Below are 14,976 nucleotides of genomic sequence, written 5' to 3' on the forward strand. Positions count from 1 at the left end.
GTAGATGCTCAATAACTATTATCATGTTAGCATGTACCTTCATGAAGTAGTTTGAATGTCAATAGTAATATTATTATCAACATTAAGCTGCAATTATTTATAGTATTGTCACACAGCTTAGTGTCTCTCAGTTCCAAAATATGTTTGCCTTCAAAAAATAAAATTTCAGCATAAAGCCAAAATGTTTTTGGCCAGTGCATTATTTTATTATTATTTCTCTTGAAGAGAAAATATAATTGTAAATCTATGAGACATCTTTGGCTGTCTGTGTCTCCTTTCTTATCCTATAATTTTGGAAAAGTACAACTAATCATATGCTTATTCCTCAAAATTGTGGAGGAAAGAATTTTATGAAACTCTTTGAGTTCTTGACTTGGCAATGAGTTCTTTCAGTTCAGATCCATCCCATCCTAATCATGGAGCTAGAGGGTCTAAGCAGGTAAGGTCCTAATGTCACAAGACATTAGGACATTAGGACATTAGGACATTAACTGTTATGAAGGCAGAGGCTATATTGCTTTGTTCAAGGGAAGTGAACAATAGTTCTTTACCTTAGAGAAATAGTCCTTGCATGCTTTCCTCCAAATATCCTTTCGAATTTTACAACCTTTTTTCTTAGAATTGGAATCTGTAAGCCTGTGTCACTCTGTCTTCCCTTCACTCAGTTTGGTCATTAGTGCTGTTTCCAGATCCCCAGTCTTTGGTTTCTCTGCCACACATGCATACATGTGCATATGTACACACACAAACACACACATATAAACTCAAGTACACATATAACCATTTATACATACATATACATGAACACAAGCACATATGCAAATGCACATATAATTACTCAGATACAGGATATATGCAAATGTTGACACAAACAGAAGGATGGGAATACACACCTATACGAAACTACAAATACACATACTTAGATAAGTACATGCACACATGTACACATGTACCCATACTTGTACAAATCACCTTCGAAGCTTTACCTCATTACCTGAATCTTCTCTTCTCCTAACACTCCTAAGAACTCTTAAGCAACCTCTGCACCTAAGAACTTTAGGGATAAGGGAAAGGGAACCGGGTAATGTTGTTGATTCTCTTCTTTTGGAGTCTAAGAAATGCCTGCTGATATTTCCATTCCCATTTGGCACGCATTACCTGCAATCTCCAGGCTAGCAGATGTCAGGAAAGACCTTCCTCCCTAGCACTGTGTGGTCAGGACTGATGTGTCTCCTGGTGGGCTAAGATCTGAGCTCATTCACTTGGAGTGAAGCTGCTGGGGCCAGGTCCCTGGTGGCCTCTCAGCATTGTGCAACCCCAAAGCCCAAACCCATTATCAAATATGTGGACTTTCGTATGTCACTGACCTCCCTGCCCAAATAGATGGAATGGATGAGACTACAATTTTAATGACATATATATTACTTAATCTAAATACCATAGTTCTTCACAACAAGGGCTGTTAACTGGAATCATTTCCTGAGACAGACTGTTGAATCTGTATAAAAGTATTTGAAAGTAGGGCATATTTCTATTTATCTGGGATACTGTCTGAGTAGATGAATAAGATAGCCATTTAGTGTCCTTCTAAGCACTAATGGTGTCTGAAGCTAAAAGAGGGAAATCCCTCTTTAGCAGTTGGTAAACTATTTTATGATTTCAAATATTAAACCTAGGGAAATAAAATTCTAGATTTCAGGTCATTTTTATCTCATGCTCTTCTGGCATTTTGATCCTTTTACCTCAGTGCCGAGCCACTTATGGATCTCCAAGTTGTTTTGAGAGAGAAGTATAAAGTGAGTTTACAAATAGCAGCCAGTTGAAACATAAATTCTTAAAAATTTTTTTTGTTAGTGTTTAATTATTTTTGAGAGAGAGAGAGAGAGAGAGAGAGAGAGAGAGAGAGATCACGCGTGCACACACAAGTTGGGGAGGGGCAGAGAGAGAGGGAGACACAGAAACTGAAGCAGACTCCAGGCTCCAGACTCTGTGCTGTAAGCACAGAGCCCAAGACAGGGCTCAAACCCACAAACCTTGAGATTGTGACCTGAGCTGCAGTCAGATGCTTAACCGACTGAGCCTCCCAGGTGCCCCAAAACTTAAATTTTAGTGATAGTTTGATAGTTGTAGTATTGATTTCTTTGGAAAGTCTCTCTTTTTTTCTCTTTGGTTTTGTTTCTAAACAACAGGAAAACCTAATGTCTTAAAGGCATTCTTTGAAAAATTTATTAAGCCCTATTGTATAAAGCTTCAGAGATTGTTCGACTTTATGAGAATGAAGTTGAAGAATGCCTTTGAAACTTCTAGTTGTAACTCCACCACTGAAAAATGGTTCACTGCTTATTGTTCACTACTTAGCACTGTGGTCATTCATTGTTATTTTAAAAATGTACTTAGGATTTGAGAATTTCCACGAATTTCTGGGAGTTTGAATTTCTTATTGCTAATTTAAGTTTATTTATTGCTTTTGAGAGAGAGAGAGAGAGAGTAGGAGCAGGGGAGGGGCAGAGAAAGAGGGAGAGAAAGAGAATCTTAAGCAACCTCTGCACTGTCAGCACCGACCCCAGTGCAGCACTGGAACTCACGAATCCTGAGATCATGATCTGAGCTGAAATCAAGAGTCCGACACTTAACCGACTGAGCCACTCGGGCACCCCGGGCTCATTGCCAATTCTTAAAGGCTACTATATGTCATGAATTTGGAGACAGCTGATCTTGTTGTATGGTGTTTCCTCTATCTGAAATACTCTTCCCCACCAGCCTTCCTGGCTATCTTTTATACATCTTTTTGGTCTTAGTATAAATATCACATTTTTTAAAAAATAAACCAAAGCTGCTATAAAGAAATCCATTAGTAAGAAAATGGCTGATAATTAATATTAATGTTCTGTCACTCTGGGTTCCTGTTACTCACCAGAAACTCTCAAAAGAGGCAAGCTGGTAATAAAGATGTCTAAATGTATGCTTTCAAAGATAAATACAGCATTATGTTTTTGAGGTTTGTCTGAAAGAAGAGTCATCCCTGAAAACATGAATGCCCTTAGCGTTTCTCTCATTCTTGGCAGGCATTCTGGGCTGTGGCCATTTTCCCTCCTTGCCGGGAGAGGCATCCTCATGATTGCAACAGTCTTACCAGACCTCTTTCATTCTCTAAAGATGGACCTGAGATGTTGCATGTAGGTCCCACCCCATCCTGCCCCCAGGGCTTGTGGCGGCCATTCGTGAGAAGCAGTGAGAAGCAGGTGTGGACTGGAAAGAAGCGGTGTGGCTTTCTCTGGGCACACATGGAGTCTGTGAAAATGAATTCAATCAGACAGAATCATTGAGTTCTCCTAGAAAGCCTGAATCTGCGTTGAACAAGCAAATTGCACAAAGGAATTTTCGGCAAAGAACACACCTCTCAAGCTCCCTCTCATTTGTCCCGGAAGCATCAGCTTCTGTCTTCAAACATGCAATCTCAGAATCTGGGAAGATTGCTTCCTGCCTCTTGCAACCTCAAGGGGCACAAAGATGTAATTCAGCCTCTGCATGTGCTTCTCTGGGCTTTGAAAAGGAGACATGACAAGTCCCTCTGTGCTCCAACCACCCACTCAAGCAGAATGTTTGAGTCCCTTTGGATTGGTAAAAACATCAGCCTTGATAGAACTTACATTACAGTAAGGGGGAGAGACAATAATCAAGATAAATAAATTCTAGCGTTGCCTGGGTGGCTCAGTCGGTTAAGCATCTGACTTGGGCTCAAGTCATGATCTCGCGGTTTGTGGGTTGGAGCCCCGTGTCGGGCTCTGTACTTGCAGCTCAGAGCCTGAAGCGTCCTTCAGATTCTGTCTCCTCCTCATGCTTTTTTCTCTCTCTGTTTCTCAATAATAAATAAACATTAAAAAATTTTAAAAAGATAAATAAGCAATTCTCACATTAGTGAGGAGCACTAAGGAGCAAACCCTATAGCAGGGTAGGAGATTATGAATTGTTGGGGTCAGAGGGAGTAGGCTGGGTGAGTGTGTGTGATTTTAGAGTTGCCAAGGTGCAGCACTGGGTGTTGTATGGAAACTAATTTGACAATAAAATATATTTAATAAAAAAAAAATAGAGTTGCCAAGGAAGAGACCTATAGGAAATGAGGGGTTAGCCAAGTGGGTATATAGATAAAGATATATGATCTGTGGAGAAAGTTCTGAGACTGGTGAAGAGATGAGTTGTAACTGCAGTGCACCGAGTAGAGAAAGTGGAAGACGATGAGGCAGAGAGGCAACTGGGGGTCACTCCTGTGGAGCCTTGTATATCCTGGCCAGGCTGGGTCTTTTGTTCTGGGAGCCATAAAGTCTTTTCAAGGGTCTGAGCACAAGAGTTCTGATCTGGAGTTATCTATGGAAGCGTCTTTCCTAGGAGAGGTCTGCCTTCAAAGAACACCAGGATGTACGTTTGTAAATATGTTCATATTTTAACAGGTCTTTATTCACTTTGAAATTAGAATTGCTGATTACTGAGATTTGATGAAAGCTTCAACCATTGGTCTCCCAAATTATGGTGTAGATTCCCACAGCTTTCCTGGATGGAGCCAGGCTGTCTTGTACTGAAGTAAGAATCTAGTACAGTCGTCTTCTCTTGCACATGCTACTCCATGTTTCCCATCGCTTGGAAGTAAGCCTACTATTCCCTCCTTGTTCCATATCTCAATCCCAGACTATTCTTCCCCTTCAAGAATGCATTTTGTCAGACATAAACTAACCCTTTCTTCCTCCTTAAATGAAGCGTGTTGATTATGTTTGTTGTCTGTGTCACACAGATTAGAATAAGACTGCCCTTGCTTCTTAAAATCCCTTTGCCCTTTCTCTTCAATATTTCCCTCCAAGGGTTGATGGGAAGAATGGATGAGATATACCCATTAAAAGACTGAGGAGTTTTCTGTAACTTTTGTTTTTAGTTTCTTTTTCCACTAAATATTTTTACTATAACCTCTTCTCTTTTTATTTCTAGTCTTATGGTCCCTGAATATAAAAACTACAATCTAATATAAAGAGTTTGATCATATTCTTTGGGGCCTTTCTATTAGTGGTATCATTCCTGGAAATCATTGTGTTATAGTCATATATTAACAATGAAAGCAATCCACAAATATATGGTAAGTATTACAGTGTATCAGGCATCCCAGAAGTGCGAGTGCACAAGACTGAATTCTCACACAAAGCAGAGTGTGTATTCTAGTAGGGAGCATAGACATTTAACAAGCAATTACAAGACTTGTTACCAGCACAAATGAAGAACTACACAGTATTGTAGAGAGGCTTACAGTGGAGGCTTAAGAGAACCTGAACATTCTGATGTGTAGAAACAATACTTAGAGGGATTTATTGTTGCGGTTGCCACAAAAATCAATTTCACTCATGTTTTTGACTTTACCTATTTTAGGGGATTGTTTCATTCCCTAATTTAGGCTTTAAAATATGCCAACTTTTATTGATTATTATGGTACACTTCAGTCTTGCCAATGGAGGTGACAAAAACCAGTCTCTACACTTGTAGAGGCCCATAGCAGTTACACTGCAAGAGCAGGTTTTGGATCTGGTGAGTGCAATCAAAACTGACAAGATCTAACCACCTTGTTTCCAAATTACCCACATTGTCTTCACCATGACTTTATCAGCACCCTGTGGGGCAAATGTTTCAAACTTACATTTTTTTTTAACTGAAGTAAATCACATTCTATTCCCAAGGATGTGAAAACAGAAAGATTCTTAAATAATTCATTAGAATTTTGCTTCCAAACAGCCAAGGGTAGGTTTAAAAGCTATCAGTGACTGTATGTTAGGAGCATCTTTCTCACTGAAATGAAACTTTGGCTGTACAAACAAATGATGTCCAGTAATGTTGTTGTTTTCTATTCATGATGGTCTTTTCTCTGTTAAAAGAATCATGTGGCTATCCCATACTTCAAAAAAGATAAGAAGAAAAAGACATTAAAATGTTGTGCTGCCTGATAAGGAGAATCTGTAACATTTGGACATCTTGTGTGTAGGGAAAAGTTCCTATCCTTCTGTTGCTGTGGTGGAGCTAGGATATTTACAAGCCTCTTACTCTTGACAATTTTGTGGTAATTTACATAGTCTCACAGGGTTCCCCATTTATGGAAGAATAGGTCTCACATTGGTAATACACTCACAGCTCCTGGAATTGTACACTTTGTAACTAGAAGCACAGTTTCCAAGCAGATAAGAAAGAGAAAGAGGCAAGGACTGCCTTCATCTTTTGTTCTTTTTTCAAAGCCTGATCCCAATGAGCTCTCCCAGATATCAAGAATCTTTGAAGTTGGGGACTTGTGACTAATGAAATTCTAACCAACCCGTGTATTTATGTATCTGGGAAGTGGCTTCTGCTAGCAGTTCTTGTTGGCCCTGTGCTGTCGCTATTGGGCCCTCCCAGCCTGCCACACCCGATTAAGCTGTGATGGCTCTGTGTTTCCACTAGAGACCTCTAGCTGCTCACAGGAGGACTGGGGAGGACCAGCGCTCACAAAGCTCCTCCACAAGTGGTAAAAGTTAAGAGTTTGCCAGTGGCCCCTGGGAGAAGGTGAAGTTCATCATCAAAGAAAAATAATTCTGTGTCATCTCTTTCTTGCCTTTCTTTCTTCCTTTCTTTCTTTCTTTCTTTCTTTCTTTCTTTCTTTCTTTCTTTCTTTTTTAGAACAACTGAGGCGGTAAAAGTTAAGAGTTTGCCAGTGGCCTCTGGGAGAAGGTGAAGTTCACCATCAAAGAAAAATAATTCTGTGTCATCTCTTTCTTGCCTTTCTTTCTTTCTTTCTTTCTTTCTTTCTTTCTTTCTTTCTTTCTTTTTTAGAACAACTGAGGCTTATTCAAGCAGGCACAGTGTAAAAAATTGGAGAGGAAAGAATGTGTCTTAAAGAAATACCATGGAAATGACAAAATAGAGATTTTTCTAGGTAGAAAAGCCCCTTCTCCAAGGAGCTATCCATACTGAAACTTGGAAGCCAGCCTCAGTTCTTGGAATTTGAGAGTCTTTCCTATCAGGTTAGAGGAAAGGTGAGTGCCGCTTACAGGCAGTGAGATCCAGGATATTATTATGAAACTGAACCAAATGCCTTTCATACCCCACCATGTCCCAGTGTTTTGCTGCAGTCCCTAGGTAGCCTTCTTGTAGGTGCTTGCCACCTTCAGTCGCAGGCCTGTAGCTGTGACCCCATTCAATAGCCATGGATGGGACACATGTGTAAGGTGAGACTGGTAGATGAAGTTTCACCATTTTCCCAAAAAGGCAAAACACATTAATCTCCATTTGCCTTTGAATGGTCTATAATAGAAACAGGAGGCCAAAGGGGGAAATAATCTCCCCTCATTTAACCTGTGCCCCTGTGAAAAATTGCTGTAGTTTGTATTTCAGAAACCCAGTGTAACTAATTTTGTCTTCCACCATGGTCTTCACTATACAGAAGCATTAGAAAGAGAATCAAAATAGGATTAGGTCAGTGAGTCTAGAAAGCCTTGCATGAATTGATCAAAACTTCTTCAGAGACTCTCTAACATCTAGTTGTCTCTGAGATTGTTGTGAATTCTTTGTGTATGCTTTTAGGGAAAAAAATCCTGCCTTTCTTTTAGATAGACTATTATTTGTCTACTCATTTATTCATTCATTTATCAAATGACTATAATGTGCCAGTCACTGTGATGTGCAAGGAAAACATAAATGGATATGCACAAGGACTTGAATGGGAGTTCCTAACATTAGATCCATGGATCCCTAAGATTTAATGACTTTTTCAAGATGTGTGTAATCCTCTTAAGTGTGTGTGTGTGTGTGTGTGTGTGTGTGTGTGTGCATGTGCACTTTAGCAAGCAAAATCCAAGATTTGAAACAACCCTTAAAGGAGTTGATGTTAAAAAAAAAAAAAGGTAACAACCATTGCAGAGGCTGACAGTTATGTAAGCAGATAATTAGAAGACTACATTAGAATTGCCATATAATAGAGCTGTGCACAGCATCATGAGCTCACGGGTGGAGTTATTACAACTGTCCGTGACACAGAGGTCAGGAAAGGCTACAGAAAGAAGGTAGCATTTGTGTTACATATGAAGGATGAGTAGGAATTCACCAGGTGGCTTGAAGGGAGGATGGATGGAAGTTCATGTGCCCTGAGGGGCAGTTCACCTCCACAGTCTGAGGCCATCCTACAGGCTGGAGCATGATTGGTATTTTCTCCACTGCAGCTTGACAAATGGAACATGCTTTGTCATTAGTCAACTATTACAGTAAGAGGAGTTCTGTAGGCATGCCCTGACTGACCACAGATGGCTGAGACCACATGAATACATGGTATTCTGACCATATGCAGAATGAACACTGCAAGTTTGGTGTGGCAGGATGAAAAGGATTTCAGATGCTCGGTGCTGGGCGAGGGTTGGAATGCCTAACCTCAGCGCCATGTTGCTGCTCTGAAGCTCTTACCCGCACTGGCAAGTGGATGCAGCTTTGCTTGGGCATGAGGAAAGCTGGCCCTGAGTCTGTGATTGTCCAGCTGCTTACTCAATGCATTGCCATTAGTCTCAGCTTCCTCTCCTATGTGTAACAGTTATCATTTACTGAGAACCTGTAAGTCCCAGCTACTGTGCTAAGTGAGTCACCTGCCTCGGTTTATTGAAGTCCCCCAGTATTTTACAAGGTGAGTTTTATCCTCTTCATTTTCCTAATCAGGAAGTATAGGCAGGAAACCCAAATCCATTGTGGTCAGGCAACTAAAAATGTGGTGATACCAGCCTGAGAACCATAGTCTGTCTGAGTCCCCAGCCCATAACCATTTTAGTTCGTTTCATTTGTTCTGGATAAGTCTCCATCTTGATAATTCAGCTCTGTTTTAAATATCATCATCCTGAGGCTATTGACTTATCCGTGAAACAACAGCTGCACGTGTAATTTGACACTTAGTTCTGCAGAGCCAGAATAACGCATTAGGCATATATATTGCTTATGTGGGAAGTTACAAAGCTGGCTTTTGCTGTAAATGTGCCAGGTTTTGATGGTCATCATGGAGTTTAATATGAAGCCTACAGGATATATTTGAGGCTAAGACTAGACTGTCTTCATTTTGATCTGAATTTCAGCACTGAGATCTAATTACATCTTTAAAACTAAGTAAGTGTGAAATAAGTAGAAACCTGTCTTTTCAAAATGTTTCAAATTGCAAAAACAAATCTGGATTTTAATTTGAGAATGATTAGTATGAGGGTCTCCCTATAAAGTATCCCATTTGACCATGGCACAATAAGTTAGAAGCCCCAGGTCTTCTTCAAGAGAAAGAGGTTGATCGGCCCAATTGATTAAACATTTTTAAACTTACCTCATACACGGTTGAAAGCAATCCCTAATATTTTTCTTTCTGTATTTTAACATTTATTCATTTTTGAGAGACAGGGAGAGACAGAGCATGAGTGTGGGAGGGGCAAAGAGAGAGGGAGACACAGAATTCAAAGCAGGCTCCAAGCTCTGAGCTGTAAGCACAGAGCCCAACGTGGGGATCGAACTCACTGACTGAGAGATCGGGTCTGAGCCGAAGTCAGTCACTTAACCAGCTGAGCCACCCAGGTGCCCCTTCTTTCTATATTTTAAAGTAGCTTATTCAGTATATTTTAGCTATCCCTAAAGCAAATGTCATAGTCTGAGAAATGAACAATTAACAAATGCAATCCTTTGATAATATCTTTTATAACTTGAGTTATTTCACATGAAAAGGGGAGTTCTATATAAATACCCACCAAAAATCTTTAAACTGAGGAAATGTTTGTGGGAATTTCACAAATAATAGACATAATTCTGGTGATTGTATTTCTTCCATATTAAAAATTGAACTATAGCCATATTAAGAGAGACTTCTATCTGCTATATTTCCTAACCAGTACCCTTAAACTTGAACAGTTTGTTCACCCATAATAGTATGCCACAGAAATACCTTTTTATAAAGAATACCACTTATAGAATCCAATTATGATTTGTGGACATTGTGATGTAGTAGCAATGAATAGGCCTATTGTAGAGTAAAACTGATAGTCATTCCATTAACTTTACAATGGCAAACTCCAAAATCCTGGGTGATACTGGCAGGTACTATGGTTTTTTTAAGACAAGGCAGTTGACAAAGTATTTTTTCTTCTTGAGATTTACAAGTCTTTCTAACTTTCAGAAGCAAAACAAGTAGCTGGATATAATTCTGCTGCCCCAACCATTTACTTAAAAATTAAGAAAAACAGTAACTATCCAGTTGAAGAGCCAGATGCTTGGCATTCTGTACTCAAGTTGTCTGACTTTTATTTTATTTTTTAAAAAATATTTATTTATTTATTTTGAGAGAAAGCACACAAGAGAGAGCAGGGGAGGGGCTGAGGGAGGGGTGGAAGAGAGAATCTCAAGCAGGCTCTGCACTATCAGCACAGAGCCCCATGCGGGGCTTGATCCAGTGATCCTGAGATCATGACCTGAGCTGAAATCAACAGTCAGAAGCTCAACCAACTGAGCCACCCAGGGGCCCCTAGTTTCCTGAATTCTAAAATTTTCATGGTAAATGAGAAAGAGCTGTGTCGCAGGTGATAGGTGCTATAAAGAAAGATCAAAGTAAAGGGGATCAGGTGTAGGGACAGTTGTGACTTCAGTAGGAAGGTCAGCATAGGCCTCTTGGGGAAGCTTCTCTTTAATCAGTGATGGAAAGGAGGTGAGGGAGTTAGCCCTATAGATCCTTAAAGGAAGAACAGTCTGGGCAGCTGGAATGCCAGAACATGTCCCAAAGATAGGAGCAAAACTGCTGTGATTGGAGGAGAACAAGAGCACTAGAGTAATGTCAGCTGGGTAGGATTTCAGGTTGTCCTTAAAAATCAAAACGGAAATCAGTCAAAAAACCTGCTTACCACTTCTTTATTATTAGGTCTTCTAACAAAAGCTGGTTTTAATGTAAAACCCTGCGATGGTTAATTTTATGTGTCAACTTGACTGGCCACAGGATGCCTGTATCTGATTACACATTGCTTTTGAGTGTGTCTGTGGGTGTTTCTGGAAGAAATTAGCATTTGTGTGGATGGACCCATTAAAGCCGATCACCCTCACCAGTGTGGGTGGGTGTCATCCAATCTGATGAGGGCCTGAATGGAAAGAAAAGGGGGGGTGCATCTGGATGCTCAGTCCTTAAGTCCGACTTTGGCTCAAGTCATGATCTCATGGTAGGTAGGTTGGAGCCCCACATCAGACTCTGTGCTGACAGCTCAGAGCCTGGAGCCTGCTTCAGATTCTGTGTCTCCCTCTGTCTTTGCCCCTCTGGGGCTCACATTCTGTCTCTGTCTCTTGAAAATAGATAAACGTTAAAAAAATTTTTTTAACATATTAAAAAAAGAAAGAAAAAATAGAGAAGAGGAAGGTTGGATTTGTGCTTTATATTTGCCTAAGCTGAGCTCTCATCCCTGACCTGCACTCCTGGTTCTCAGGCCCTCAGATTCAGGGTAGAATCTACACTAGCGGCTCTGGCTCACAGGACTTTGAACAGCACCACTGGCTTTCCTGGGTCTCCACCTTGCAGGCTGCAGATTGTGGGACTTCTCAGCCTCCATAATCGCATGAATCAGTAGTTTATTTGATATATTTATATATATATTTACATATATATATATATATATATATATATCAGTAGTTTATTTGATATATATATATGATCTATGTGTGTATATATATATATATATATATATATATATATAAAGCATAGATAGATCATATATATGATCTATCTATGTTCTGTTTCTCTGGAGAACGCTGGTTAACACAGCACTATTGCATATTAGAAATGGAAAGCAGAGTGGACTTAGCAATAGCTCCCAAGAACAGCGCGATGATGTACCATTTTTTATATTTGAATTTTTGTTTTTCTCAGAAGAGTGTAAGCTGTCCCTCCCTTTAGGACGGTGTGCAGACATGATTGCAAACAAACACAGTGCTAACCCACGAAGGGTTGGAGGTTTTACTGTCTCAACAGTGTACATGGAATGAGTGCTCAGGGAGTTGTTATTATGTTCTGATCTGGGGATTAAGTCCTCCCTAGGCATGCAGTGAGGAAGCAGAGAAGAATTAAACCACACCTTTGAGGATGAATTTGGGCTCTTTTAAACACTTCAGCCAGTTCTATGCTCTTCTTTGTAATCGTAACAATAAGAAATGCATTTGAGAAAAGTCCTTAACCTTCATGATTCCTTCTTCTCAGGGGAACTTATCAGCAAGATTGCGTAAAGCTAGAGAAGAAAACAGGGGCTTGATTAAAATCCACGAGGATCAAATTGTGTTTGTTAACATGATAACAGATATTGGTTTGGCTTTTTGCGTATGATGAAATCAAATGCATTTAATTATGTGTGCTTTTATTTATTTATAAGAGCACTGTATGTAAAGATGCAGAATGAGACCAAATAATCTCTCTTAATGCTTATTTACATAACCTGTGGAAAAATTCTCTCTGGTGTCCCTGAATTTACACTATGCCCACACTGCTATCTTTGAAGCTGTAATGAAATCTGGCATATAGATTGAAGCTATGCGTATGCAGAACAACTTGCATAGCATTTGAGGTCTAAGAAGAGAATGGCCATGGAATACTTAAAACACAGAATCGAAGGCCTATTTACAATGGCTTTTAATTATGTTAATCAGAAAGAGATTATTTAAGTTCATCTTTTATTTCATAGAATATTCTGCCATTGATCTAAAATCAAAATATTCTTTCTCTTGGTATGACATCAAAATATATTCAACTACGGGGTATGTTCCAATGATTAAGGGGAATTTTTTAAATAGTTGCTAATTAGAATAAATGCCAAAAGAACTTTCTTTTAAGTATGGGAGAAAACTTTTAGAGGTGATGGATATACTTATGGCTACATTGTGATAATAGTTTCACAACTGTATGCTTATCTCCAAACTCATGAAATTCTGTTCGTTTCATAGGTACAGCATTTTGTATTTCAGTCATACCTCAATAGGGCAGTATAAAAAAAAAAGAACTTTCTTGTATAACATAAAATAGCTTCTCTTTTGTTTGATTATAAAAATAGTAAAGGTTCATTGCAAAGAACTTGGAAAACACAGTAATTGATATAGAAAAATACAAAAAAACCTATTAACATACTACTCACAGGTGATTTTCAGCATTGTGATGCATCATCTGTACTCCTTTAATATGCATACATATATTTTTCCGTGTTAGAGAATCATGTGTATATTGCATCAAAACTGAAAAAATCTTATCTAAATAATTTTATTTCCTAATTAACTAGCTTTTAATAAAATTATGTTTAGGATAAAATTCTAAATGATAAAAAGTAAAAGTCCCTCATCACTCCAACTTCAACCTCTATTTTCTTGAGGTAATGTTGGTGACTGTGTTTTTTTTTTTTTTTGTATGTTTGTTCCAAATTGATCAAGAGATGTTACAATTGTATCATCCCACAGAAATCTTCTTTGAAATGCTTTATTTATTTATTTTGAAAGAGAAAGAGTGTGAATGGGGGAGGGGCAGAGTCAGAGGAGAGAGAATCTCAAGCAGGCCTCATGCTCAGCACAGAGTCCAGTGGGAGGCTCGATCCCACAATCCTGAGATCATGACCTGAGCAGAAATCAAGAGTTGTATGCTCAGCCAACTGAGCCATCCAGGTGCCCCATCATGGAGTATCTTAAAAATCAGAAATGAGCAAGCTTTATAACACATAATCGAATACAATGAAGTTCCCCCTTCTTGTAAGGCATCCTGGTATGTAACTTTTATTTTAAATCGGTTACAACAATCCACTTTTCCAAGTTTGTATTCTAAGTCTGTTTTTATATCCTGACGACTTTCCACCTACCATGTTGAATCAATCACCTCGAAAGCCATTTTCTTCCACACAGCCTTGCTCCAGTATAGCCCTACTGTCCTCCCACCTCTGAAGAGCTGATGAACCTTCCTCCAGAGACCAAGGCCACTTTGCCTTAGGCCCTCACAAGCTCTTCTCCTCCTCACAGCCTCTTCTCCTCTCTCTCTCTCTGTGTAGTGATTCCCTGCTTCTCTCTGTTCATCTTGCTGGGCTTTAAAAATTTCCTCTATGCTTAAGCTGGTCATTGATAACATGGAGTTCCTTAATATTCTAAGTAATGGAAAATTTTCATCTTCTCAGATTCCTGTTGTCAATTCCCTGCTCCCATCTTAAATATCCAACATTAGAAGGGAGACAACTAGTTACTCCATCCTAATATCATTGCTTTGATTGAAATAACTGTCAGGTGCTTCCAAAAAAATAACATTCCTTATATATGCTGTAATTTTATGGCTGGGGATTCCCTTGTGCATTCAGCTTCCTAATAAGGACACTCATTTCTCTTAACATTAAATCTCAGTGCAAGTTGATTCAAAGAAATTTTTGGCTGATTAAAAAATATATATCATTTAATTTAACTCCCTGCTACCTGTGCATCTATGATGTGCTTGATCATGAACATTTTCCATGGGTATGTATCTTCAACTAGTGATGTGTCTGTTTTGAGAAGTTTTGTTCCTCTCTCTTAAAGTGTTTTGTATTCTGCCAGAAGGATTCTTAGTAAATGCTTGTGATAATAAGCTGAAATCTGAAATGGAATGCAACTATGTATAGAGACAGATGTATTATCAACTTCCTTTGGTAGCTGGGAATGGGACTTTATATCACCTGCCCACTATCATATATAATTATTCTGGGAATGCCTAAAATTCCTGAAATTTATTTTACCATCTTTGTTATATCCTCATTTTTTGCCCCTTACCTCATTTTGTGATACATAGCATATGTGTTATAGATACATTATGCAGTTTCATAGTTTTTTAAAAATTCTCAATTATTCCAGTCAAGTATTTCAACTGATAAAAAAAAGGTTTAAGCCAGAGACCTAATGGTCTGTGGTCATAAGTGGTATACAAAAATAAAAGCCTAATTC

Source organism: Panthera leo, chromosome A1 (assembly GCF_018350215.1).
Source record: "Panthera leo isolate Ple1 chromosome A1, P.leo_Ple1_pat1.1, whole genome shotgun sequence".
Classification (NCBI taxonomy): Eukaryota; Metazoa; Chordata; class Mammalia; order Carnivora; family Felidae; genus Panthera; species Panthera leo.